This window comes from Narcine bancroftii, chromosome 9, assembly GCF_036971445.1.
Source record: "Narcine bancroftii isolate sNarBan1 chromosome 9, sNarBan1.hap1, whole genome shotgun sequence".
NCBI lineage: Eukaryota > Metazoa > Chordata > Chondrichthyes > Torpediniformes > Narcinidae > Narcine > Narcine bancroftii.
Window position 1 is genome coordinate 95,617,035 of NC_091477.1, and position 12,910 is coordinate 95,629,944.

Sequence of the window (12,910 nt, forward strand, 5' to 3'; positions counted from 1 at the left end):
TAGGTTAAATTAAAAGCAGAACCTCAAAAGAATAATTATTAACAGATCAGGATGAGTCTGCTGAAGTAAGTATATTTTTGTTTATTTTAAAGAATAATATTTAATGGAAATGATATTTTTATCCAACAGTGAGTGGCATTTGAAGCATCTTATCAAAAGCTAATCATTAAAAGTATTTCAGATTTAATCATGTTCCTCATTTAAGTTACAGGTAAATTGAAAAGACAAGTGGAAAATTGTTGCTATTGAAAGCACTTACTTTAAAGATATTGGGGAATACAAGAATGATCAAGTACCAGAGTGGGGTGGGGGGGGGGGGGAAACAAAAATAAAATCGAAAGTTCTTTTCGTTCATTAACCAATAGATTTTCTTCTAAACATGTCATTATTGTTTGTAAAATTGTTGGTGCTTTCATCTTTGATTATCTTCCATGTCAAAACATTTCAAATATTCATTTTCTGTGTTATGAGGTTCAGCTACACTTTTTGTTCTCGAGCTTCATAGTAGAAAGTTTCAGACTAATTCAGTTGAGTATTCTGTTGTGCAGTTTCAGAAACACTAATTACTGCTGCTTCGATGGCCTTATCTTGCTGAATGGAAACATTAATTTCAAAGAGATTTCTGAGAAAAATTTTGTCATTCTGTAGCTTACATCATCAGATGTGTTTGAAATGAATAATAAAATATTTCATGTGAGCAATTTTTGTTCTTGATAGCATGTGATACTGCAAGATTTTATTAGCTGTATGTTGTTTGTGATTTGTCCATATCAATCAGTAAGTTCTGCTATCTTTGAAAACCATTAAGTGTTGTAGATATGAGTGATTAAATATTCTTTTGAGTCAATTGATAAGTGTGAGGTGTTACATTTTGGAAAGGCAAATCTAAATAGGTCATATGCATTAAATAGTAGGCTATTGAGATGTGCAGAGCAACAAAGGGATTTAGGAGTTGTGGTGCCCTCAAGGCTGATACTCAGGTAGATGGTGTGGTGAAGAGGGCATTTGGAATGTTGGCCTTCATAAATTGGAGTATTGAATTCAAGAGTAGGGAGGTTATGATGAAATTGTATAAGGCATTGGTGAGGCCAAATTTGGAGTACTGTGTACAGTTTTGGTCACCAAATTATAGGAAAGATATAAACAAAATAGAGAGAGTGCAGAGAAAGTTCACAAGAATATTGACAGGATTTCAAGGTTTGAGTTACAGGGAAAGGTTGTGCAGATTGGGGCTTTTTTCTCTGGAGCGTAGAAGATTGAGAGGGGACTTGATAGAGGTGTTTAAGATTTTAAAAGGGACAGACAGAGTAAACGTGGATAGGCTTTTTCAATTAAGAGTGGGGGAGATTCAAACTAGAGGGCATGGTTTAAGATTGAAGGGGGAAAATTACAAGGGGAACATGAGGGGAAATTTCTTTATGCAAAGGGTGGTAGGGATGTGGAATGAGCTTCCGACAGACATGGTCGAGGCGGGATCATTGGTTACATTTAAGGAAAGACTGGATAGTTACATGGATAGGAGAGGACTGGAGGGGTATGGACCGGGTGCTGGTCAGTGGGACTAGGAGGGTGGGGATTTGTTACGGCATGGACTAGTAGGGCCGAACCGGCCTGTTCTGTGCTGTAAGTGGTTATATGGTCAACCAGCAGGTTGTTTGACCTTGAAATAAAGTGTGTGTAGTTATTTTAGCAGAGTGCAATATAATTTGGAGTTAAAACCTACATTTTACTGTTTTACTATATGCCATTGGTACATTTATAAGAAACTCTGACTAATCTACATTATTCATTAATTAATATGCCTTGCAATTCCGAATTGGTTTATAACTTGCTGATCCTATTACAAATAAGTTCAGGAATGTTATCATCATTGATGAACTTAAAGTGTGCAAAATTAGCATTAGTTAAAACAAAGTGTTTTGCATTGCACCCATGTATGCCCTAAGGATGCACAAGGTCCTTGCAAGAGGTAATCTTCGGCATAGAGTTCACAGCACTTAATATATTCATCTGAATTCATAGAAATTTATGGGACCTACAGTATCCAATGGGTAGAAACAATCAGTAAGATTTCCAGTCAATAATACCCATTAAGAAAATCCATGCAGGTAGTCTCCGACTTATACCTGAGTTCCGTTCTGACCTACTGGTCATATCTCAAAATGAACATAATTTGGAAATTCACTATGTTTTATCGCTGGTCAAATATAACATTGCTGCTACCAAGGCCAGCTTTTGCTAGAATTTGGCTACCCCTTCCTTTGGTGCTATTTTCCATACATTCCTTATATTCACTTCAAAAGTGTAATTTATATATTTTTTCCTTATTAAAAAAAACTGTACAGTACTTTTTTTCTGTTTTATATATGGATGGTCATAAGTTGCAGAGATTGTAAATCGGGGACTACTTGTAGTTATAGTACAAAATCTCTTTGGTTGGATTGATCATATCCTATATATGCAGTTGACTAATATTTCCTTAACTTTGCTAATTAATAACTAACCTGAATTAGAAATGACCAATTATTGTAATTATAAGGTTCAGTCTAATTGAAATTTTTACAAGATGACAAAATTCTTTTAACTTGTCTCTTTGAAAACCCTCTCTCTGAGTTCTTTCAAGATTTGCTGCCCCAGGATTTTGCTTGCTGCATGTCACATTTATCCTTCAATGTTTTCATAGCTGCTGTCTGTTATCCATGTACTGTGTCCCAGCCACGACGACTTGCCCAAGCTGTCTGTTCCCTTTTTTTTGCCTCTCATTTGCAATAGTTCTCGTGAAATGCTCATTTTTGAGCTGTTAGTTTACTTTGGTGTTAACAAAGGAAAATTTCAGAAATGTGCAGTATTTAAAGCACTTTTATTGGGCATGTACAGTGATATTCAGAACTGAGAAAAGGAAGGAGAAAGGAAATACAAGATTGAGAAAAGTGTAGAGTGTTAATATAAAAGGGAATATATAATTGCTGAGAAACCTTTGTGAGATGTACTTGTAACTCAGAGATGGGAAGAGAATGAATGGATCGAATCATGTTTGTTACCTTCTTTGTCAGGTTTTAGGGAGTGGTGTAGACTGGTGGATTAATAATTTTAAAGATCTTTTTATTTGAGATAATCTTGCTTCTATGAACAATTGAGGGCAAAATTTAAATTACCGAATAGTCATTTTTTCAGATATTTACAAGTCGGACATTTTCTTCAGTCCAAGCTTTCTGATTTTTTTCACAGATTTCTGAATCAAACATTCTTGATTCACTTTTTGGCTTTCAATTTTCCCATAGAGGCTCAACATCAATGATTTATAGTGATTTGATAGATTGGAGAGCAATTTCCCTGGTTAAGATCAAGAGTGATTGGGAGCATGATTTGGAGTTGTCGCTTCCAAATGAGGACTGGGATATTGTTCTAAATATGATTAAGGAATCCTCATTTTGTGCACAACATTTTTTGTTGCAATTCAACATGATATATAGATTACATATTTCAAAAGATATCTCATTTCTATTCTGATATTGATCCATTATGTGATCATGTAAAATTTTTGAGATTTCTTTGATACTTACTGTATATATCGGCATATAAGTTGAGTCGTGAAACCCTAAAAAATTTCTCAAAAAGGGTGGGTCAACTTGTAAGCTGAATATATTTTTGAGAACTCAAATTCACCAAATAAAAAACAGTTCAACATCAATTCGGCATATAATTTGATGCTAGAGGCACCTCCCCATCACCGGCGCCGCTGCTCCCTGACACCTCCCCACTGGTGGACACCGCCTCTCATACCTGGGACCCTGAGATTGCCATTGCTGCGTCTGCTGCCTGGTAGGCTGAAGTTCCTGCTCTTACTGGGAGCATGATGTCACTGCTCTAGCTCTGTGACCCATCACCGCTGCTGCCTGGTAAGCTGAGGGGTTTTTTTTTTAATTACTTAATTTACAGCTTTGTTACTTACCATTGGGGTGTTTAAAAAAAAAAAAAAAAATTTGGGTTGTTCTTGGAGGCCCGGACAACCTGAAAAATGGGGGTAAACTTGTATGCCGGATATAACATTAAAATGGGGCTATGAAAGGAGGTCGACCTGCCTGCCAATTTATGCCAAAATCTACAGTATGTTCTAGTCTTGCCCTAGTCGAGAAAAAATTTGGAAAAATTACTTTCAAACTTTATCACCCATTTTCAATGTCAAATTAGAACCATTTCCCTTAATTTGGTTTTTCTCAAGAAGAGCAAATATTATTGACTTAATCTCAGAAGTGAATGTTAGATTTTACCTCATTGATACTTTGATGAAATGGAAAGACAGCTCTCCACCTACTCATACTCATTGGTTACAGGAGGTCATGTCCTTCCTAAGTTTAAAAAAATTCAGATATAATGTCAAAGAGGCAAAGGTGTGCGGCACTTTTCAGCCATCCATTCTGCTTTTTCTTTCTTTCTTTTTCCTGCTTTTCTTTTTCTATATCTACATCTTTTTTTTCTTTGTGGTTTTTCTTGGGAGGGGGTTGGGGGATTGGGGTAGAACCATCATGGAGTAAATGCTGGATTTAAATTTGTATTCTTTAATTTTGGACTTGACTGCATGTATAGTCAAAAAAAAATCAATAAAATATTTAAAGAGATGTAAAGATGAATTTTTATAAAACCTGGGCCCCATTTATGGAGTATTACCATAATTTTTTTTAAAGAATAGTGTGTCTGGATGCTCCTGAGCAGTGTTGTCTGGTTTCCCAATGTCATTTTTCATTTCCTATGTATTTTAAATAGGCAAGTTCACCTTGTTTAGAGGAGGGACTGATTAATAGGGTTTTTTCCTCTTATTTTTCTTTTGAAGTGTTTTGAGAATGGGTTTGTTTAAGAAGGGTACACAGAATTTATGTCATGTATGCTTAAGATATTATCAGAGAAATATAAATTACCTGTAATTTTTTCATATATTTCATCCAATATACTGGATTAATATGTGCTTATGTTTTTGTATTAAACTCAGTGAAGATTTTTTTAAAAAGCAAAAGAATGAATAGAGCTGAATACAATAAAAGGAGCATAGAGAATTAGAAGGTGACAAGGGAGCAGAAAAGCTGTGGGAGAAACTGACACAGTTACTTTAATGTCCATCCACAATGTTGTAAAAGAGGACTGATTTTCTAGTCTTTCTCATTGATAACCTGGTTATTGGACTGTGCTGGCAATCAGTAGCCTGGATTTTCTTAGAAATACCAGCAACATAAAGAAAGTTACCTTGTGCTTGTCAAGGTAAAAGTAGTTCTTCTGTGAAGCAAAATATTTGATAACCTGCTCACGATAATTTTGGTAACTATAATGACTAATTCATTCAAATTTGGATTTCCCAGTTAAGTTTCTTTCTCTGGCAGATTTTCATTTCTGTTTAACTTTAATGTTTTCTCGTTCAGGAAATGTGAATAAATTTGTATTGCTCCCTTAATTCAGAAGAAATGCAGTACTGGAAAATTACAAATTGTTGAAGCCTTGTAATATTCAAAGCAAGCCCTACTTTTGGTAACATGATTGAGGTGACCTGTTCAACATTATGAATCACTTTGCTAAAAGCAGTAGGACACTGTAATTGCCCAAGAGTTGAATTGATTTCATGAAAATTCCTCTTCCATTTATTTCTTCCCTTCTTCTTCCTTTCTAGTACGCAAATTATTCAAGGGAATCCAACTATCTTGAACCTGAAGGACAACACAACTTGGGTTTGATCTTTAATGATTGACAGGTGGCCGGGATTTTCACGTTTTGCAGCTCCTCGTACATGATTCTACACCGTTCATCTCTTGCAACTGATTCACATTTTCTTGTGTCTGCAAATGTATTGAAAATCATAACTGACAATTTTTTTAAAAAGTGATTTCAAAATGTGTTTATTTAGAAGAAAACGAGGCATTTGTAATGGGTTCCATTAGATTTCCCATTCAATAACATCCCAGATTAGTAGTTTTCACCATTTTTTATTCATTTACTACCTTAAATATTTTCTTACTGCAGACCACCAGTAATAAACCTTCAGACCATAAATCTTGGAGAGGGAGTGTGATGAACTCAAGCCCTTTCCCTGATCAAATTTACAACTGCATTATATCAATAATGTTTGTCTTTAAAATGTTGCAACAGAATATCTATAACTAAATCCTTGAGTGCAGGCTGAGAATTATTGTCCTAGATTTTTCAAATTTAATAAAAATGCAGCGATATAATAGTTATATATGCCATTCGCATTTCTTTGCATTTCTCGGCATTGCTGAACTCTTGAATTCTCTTTGATTTTCTGTGAGCATTTAATTTCTATTTCACAAGATTTAAGAATAAGATCACACAAATTATATCAGTTTTCATTGTTGACATATACCCACACGCAGCCTTCTAATCACACAATGAAAAGGTAAAGGAGACTGACTGACCTTGAGGATTGGAGTTTCACAAAGAGCAGTGAGGGAGGAGGAGTGAAGAATGCCAGCGCATATGCCTGGCTTTCTGATCTTAAACTGAAAAATGTGAAGGGTTTGCTGGAAAGGTTTTGCTGTCAATCATGCTTGAACCTCAGACTGCTCAAACAAGAAATTCTTTCTCATCTGCCATTTAAAACCAAAAAGTAAGTGGATTTATTGACTTTAATTGAAATGTTAGTTTAATCGGTTGAAAATCCCTCTCAATGTGAATATGAATGCGTAGCTTAAAATGTTTCATTTGTGATTTTTAAATAACAAAGCTTTCCCCCCAACCACCTCCAACCCCAACCCCTTCAGTTCCATCTGGTCTCTGTATTCTGATCCTCGCTACTTATCTGACTCCAACACCTCCAACCTTTGTCTCCTCATCACCCACTCCACTCATTAACTCACCGGCCTCCTCCTGTTCCATTTGTTTTCTTGCCTCTCTCTCTCTCATTGTCTGGCATCCGCTACTCCTCTCTCTCTGTCCATTATTCACCTCTGCATGTTTCATCAACCCCGCGTGGGGTCCTTATCTCGCCCTTCCCATCCTGTGCTCTTTCTACTGCTTTTGTGCTAACTTTCCTCAGTCCTGATAAAGAGTTTTGACTTGAAATGTTGACCTTTTATTAATCTCATGGATGCTGCTTGACCTGCTGAGTTCCTCCAGCAGATGGTGTTTGGCTTCAGATTATACCATCTGTGTATCTCGAGAGCTACTATTGTTGGTGAGAGGAAATAATTAATTGTTGTCAAGAAATTTAGTATTTGATAATTAAATTTTCACAGCAGTATTGTTTATTTTAATAAGTGTTTGCACAGGAAATTGAAGCTTCCAGCAGGCCAAGCAGCATCTCTTAAAAAAAAAATGTTTTGGGTCGAAGGCATTTCATTGGATGCAAGTTCATGATAACTAGGCCTAGTGAGGCATCAGGCCAGATGAAAGAGTCCAGATGTATTTTTAATTCTGGAAGTGGAAGAAAGAGTTTGCACTCTGTAGTGAAGTATATTGATGTCTGTGCAAGTTTAAAACATTCCAGATTTGTCTTAGCTTTTTAATCTTGATCTTCCATATTTTGGGTGGAAATTTTTTTTTTTGACTACTGATGAATTATAGGATTTCAGAAATAATTTGGAAACATTTGTGTGATTTCTTTCTGTGGTTATATATTCATCTTTAAATCATTTTTCAAACTAACTTTGGCCGAAGAGGATGTGATGTTCAAATATGTGTGCTGTTATTTTATTTTTAGTTAAAAATTAAGATACCAAAATTACTTATCTGAAGAATGTTGCATTACCACTACTAAGACGGTTGGTGAACTCTCAACATCACTAAGCTCTAATTTCTTATAAATACATGTTATGTTGATAATCTGTTGCTTAGTCTGCTTTATGGCAGGCAAAAGGACATTTTGTGTAATATTACACGTTCTTTACTATTACATGGCAACAAAGCAATTTTGATGCATGCCATATTCTTTGCAGCATAAACTGAAAGAAAAGAACATTTTAAAACTCAGCATTTAAGATATTCAGAACTAACAGTGGATTTACTGAACTCCATTTTGCAATAATATTGTGCATGATGTGTATAACTTCCATAAACATTAATTTGAAATTCTTATTTATTGAGACTTTTACCTCTATGACTTGGATTAAATTCAGACAGTCTGAGTGGATGAAAGCATTATTATATTTGCTTTTTAGATGTGAATCTTGTCTGCTCAGACTCATCGTAGTTCCCACCAGGCCTTGTACAATATTGTTCTGCCAGGCTTAAGCCTAGTTCATTTGGAACATGGAAATGATGTTGGTATTGGTATGTTTGGACTGCAAGGTTTGGACTCAACTAACTGGGTTGGGTGTAGGAGTGTTTTCTTTTGCATAAAGTTGGTCCAGTTTTGTGTAAGTTATTGATCTGATTTGTGCTGATTCATATAACTTGAAGCTGTGCATTTATGGAAATTTGTTGGCATCATCTTTCCTGGCTGATACCATCCTGTAGATACATGGTAAAGCCCAGAGTGATCCCTGGGCCTTGTATGATGTTCCCAAGGCCTGTGGGCTTTTTAATAGAATTGGCCCACAAAATTCTTTGAAATCTTCATTGAATCCTCCTGATGTTCAGAAGTATTTTAGAATTGTGGAATCTTTCAAATATGTTGAAAAAGTAGCTAAATAAATAAATAATTTATTGTAAGCACAAATGCTATGTCTTATTACTTTTTCCATACAGCTTTAAAATCTCCTTTGAAATAAATGAACGAGTCGAGTGCCAGGTTTATTATTTGTTATGGATCCTTGTCTGTTGCAAGATCTGGGAGTAAGTCATCCAGGAGGTGGTTGTGGGAAATTCTAGCAAGCTGAACTCTCTGCATAGTGGAGTGTAGAGCACTACTGGAAGTCACTGACAAAGCTTAGGCAGTCAGATCTGAACTTGCTTCCTCATTTCAAGTGGGAATCCTACTCTTGCAAACATTAGAAGGTTAACTTTTGGCAAATTTTGTGAAGAACAATCTGCAAAACCTAGCAAAATCAAGTCCTTTGTGTAGCTGAGTGTATTATAAAACGTGGATGTGGGGATGCACTGATAGTCGTATTACTTTGATGCTTTGAGTATTGGGGCCTTCTAGAACTTAACACCAGCAGAATCCCAAAACATATTAATACCGTGGAGACATCCTTGGGTGTAAGGTTAAAACGTTTAGATTCCATATATTTTTTAAAGAAATCATGTGAATTTATCATAGAACATTTCTGAATAGATTACTTATTAAAGCAAAGTATACAATTAATGGAGATGTGTACTAAATGTATCTTGGATAATGACTGTATTCATAATGTGATTGGTAAGCAGCAGGATGATGCAGGTTGTTCCTTAGTAATATTGCTTTTTAAAAAAAATTCTGCATCAGAAATCTCAATACAAAACGTGGATTTTTGTGACAAACTTGTTTCGGCTGTCCGATTGCTCCCAGCTGATCCACATTTGATTCGTTGACAAATGTGAATGTGGGCTTTGTTCCCAATAATGCCCCATTCAGATAAGTAAGATGATCGTACTGCTCCATAATTGACATGGCCTGCAGATGCTGTGTTGACAACCTGATTGCCACCACTTGAAATACAGTGCTCATTGGTAGACTTCCTTTTTCAGTATTGATTATCCAATGGAATTTGACCATAATCATCATAAGCTTTCTCTCATGTCCTTGTATCATTACTGTAAATTGATTTAAAAAATCCTCCCTGAAACACATCTACAGAATGTACAGCAGTTTGCAATAGAATTGCACTGAGTATTATTGTGCCATTTGGCAATGAACAATGCATGCAAATATCATGTTCACCATGCTTGTGACTTTTGAATTGCTTTTGGCCTACGATTATGAGAGTGAATATGCTGTTAGTCCACTATGTGTGCCACACCCATTCTATGGAGCACCTCTCTCTGAGCATTCTTGACTATGACTTACTGGGTTGTGTACTCAACTTTCTGGTCCTTGTGACCAAGGATTTCCTGCTGAAGTCATATTCTGTGAGCAGTGCCATGGGTGGTGGGGTTGGTGCAGGGGGAGCGACTGCTCCCCCTGAGCACATTCTTCCGAAGGGGTGCCTTTTTGAACTGTGCGCTCACTGCTCAGTCTCCTGTGATGTGCTTGCGCTGGTGACCCACCTGTACATCACAAAAGGCTGAGCAGTGAACACACAGTTCAAAAAGGCACCCCTTCTGAAGAATGTGCTCAGGCGAGTGGCCTGGCCACTGGCATCTGGGGAGGAGAAGCTCCAAAGGTATTTATTTCTCCTTGGCTTTCAAAATGATAATAAGTTAGTGATAAAAGATGTAAGTGTGATTTAAAATATATATATATATATATATATATATATATCATGTTTGAAGAGTGGACAGAACATTAAAATTTTGTGTTGCTTACAAGTCAAAACACTTTGGCACCCATAGCCTAGCCAATTTACTTACCTTGCTCGACTACCGTGGGTCCAATCATTCCCCCAACTTTTGGTACTATCATAGATTTTTTTTTCTGTAAGGATGCAATGGAGAAAAACATTAAGAAGAAGAAACTACATGGGTGGGTCAAAAAAGATGAAAGTAATTGCAAATCGAGGAAAAGAATCGTCAAAATATCAGAGATTGGACACCTAATTTTTCATTTGTCGAGCACACAATGTCCACAGTGCCAGAGGCAGTTCTAATAATGTGCTGGATTACAATTGTTCTTGATAATGCTTTGAACACTGGTATCAACCTTGTATTAAACACAAGCTGAGTTGGCAGGACATCAGCTTGCACTCTAATTGCAACACCCTTACGTAGGGTAGTTTCTGCTAGTGTTGCAATTGAAGCCAAGGCTTCAGATTCTATTTGAGCCACAAGTGACTGAATGGTGTGCCCACCATTTCCTCTGCATATTTCTGACAGGTCTGCCAATGCATCAAGCATATAGTTGTCAAATATTCTGAAAGTATTGTTTTTCTAGTAGTACTTTTAAAAAATCTGAGGTTTTTCTCTTAGTTTTATTTTTCTTCCAGTTTTGCAGATTAGAAATTCTGTGACAGAAACAAAAGAAATTGTAGTGAAACCATCTTCCTAAGTGCAATCACTTAGATTGGTAGCAAGATAATGGTGCTAGTACAATTCAAAATACCTTCCTACAGCATCAAAGTTCAACAAAATTTATGTATATTATAGTTTTACTTGCATTTCATAGAAATTTGAAATAAGAATATGTGTCTTGTAGTTTTAATAGGGTCAAATACTTTATGTAACAAGATTCTTCTATTTTAAATGTTGGCTTTGCTTCATTGTGTTGTAGGACCTATGTTGATGTATTACACTACTGCAATAATTAGTGGACAAAATAACAATTTCTTCCAAATCATTTAATTCTTTACAGTGTGTTTAGTTAATAATTAATCAAGTTGGTACCTCACTGAAGATTTCTTAAACATCCTGAGTACAAGGAAAAAATGTACCATGATTGTTATTTATAGTTATAGAGAAATTCAATTTTGCAAAATTGTAGCCACATTCTTCATGATGGTGTATTATATTTTTATTGGAAGAAGGCAATAGCTTTTTTCAGTCAGTATAACAACTTCCATTCAGTTCTGCTAGCAAATTTATGGAATGTTGTATTTACTCAACTCATTGGACAATATACAGTATGTAACTCCTGGTGCAATAAATGTGGTTTTAAAAGGATAAAGCAGAGGGATTTACTTTATTCAAGTATAGAGAATTCATAACTACAAAGATGTTAAAACTCCAGGACAGTTTTATCACCAAATAAGTTTTTATTCAGCAGATGTTCAATTGTCTTGCTGAAGCCAGACATTAATATTGATTCAGCAGTCAGATTGGGAGATAAAAATGATAGTTTCAATAATTGTGTTGTATAAACAATTTTCAAGGAATAGCAAAATTACTCAGTTTGATTCTCTTGTTAATTATATCTGTGTTGGGTGTCTGGATTAGAACAAGGCCACTGTTACTTTAACTCTTAGAAACTGATGCAGGTTTTCATTGTTGACCAGGAACTTGTATTCAGCCACCATTAAAATAGCTGAGGTAGTGTCATCTCTAATACAGTACATTTCCGATTATCCGAACCGCTCGGGACCGGACGTGTGTCGGTCCACTGAGTAGTGAATGTTTGGAATTCTCTATCCAGGGAAGTGGTTGAGGCTGCTTCATTAAACATATTTAAAATTTGGTTAGATAAATTTGTACATGATAGAGGAATTAGGGGATATGGGGAGAAGGCAGGTAGGTAGAGTTAGGTCATAAATTAGATCAGCCATGATCTTATTGAATGGCGGAGCAGGCTCGATGGGCCATTTTTGGCCGACTCCTGTTCCTACTTCCTATGTTCCTATTTTCTGGATACCTGAGAAATGGCTTTAAGGAGCCCAGTTTAAGCAGCAGAATTCTTGTATCGGCCATCACCTATTCTAACACCTCCCCACTGCTGTTGCCGAACCTGCCTGGGAGCATGAGGTCTCAGCTCCAATCCCTGACACCCCTCCGCTGTTGTTGAATCTGCTCGGGAGCCCGAGGTCCTGCTCTGATCCAGCCCAGTAGCATCAACATAATACTTGAATCAGCGGTTAAAACAACAACAAAGAACAAGGGAAGGCATTTCAAGCATGAAATAAAGTTTAATTCTTAACAAAAAGAACAATATGATCTCTGCTTATAAAAATTAGATAAATGCAGCAACATTCAAAATAGCGCTAACAGTGTATCAGAGTCCTACCTGAGCATGGCAGGTAAACAAAAAGTCAACTTTGTTTCAACTTGTGATGTCATGTCACCACCGAAGATTTTTGCAGATAACTGAGAATTTCAGTAAAATGGTTTTCGGATAATTAGACATGTTCTGTAATTTAATTAGAGAAACAGAATTGTATTTCAGGCTTGAAATATCCACAAAGGA

At 36.2% G+C, this 12,910-nt stretch overlaps 1 protein-coding gene and 1 long non-coding RNA gene across 13 annotated transcripts in view; one reads left to right on the forward strand and one right to left on the reverse strand.

Annotated features, from left to right (window-relative positions):
- Window positions 1–12,910, forward strand: part of LOC138742470 (inactive N-acetylated-alpha-linked acidic dipeptidase-like protein 2) — a 658,708-nt gene that overhangs the window by 119,119 nt on the left and 526,679 nt on the right. The gene's annotated exons all lie outside the window — the stretch shown is intronic.
- On the reverse strand, window positions 5,540–12,853 carry LOC138742486 (uncharacterized). Its single transcript, XR_011344208.1, has 3 exons — window positions 12,731–12,853; window positions 10,432–10,495; window positions 5,540–5,822 (listed from the first exon to the last, which is right to left on the reverse strand). It is a non-coding gene; the product is annotated as an uncharacterized lncRNA (long non-coding RNA).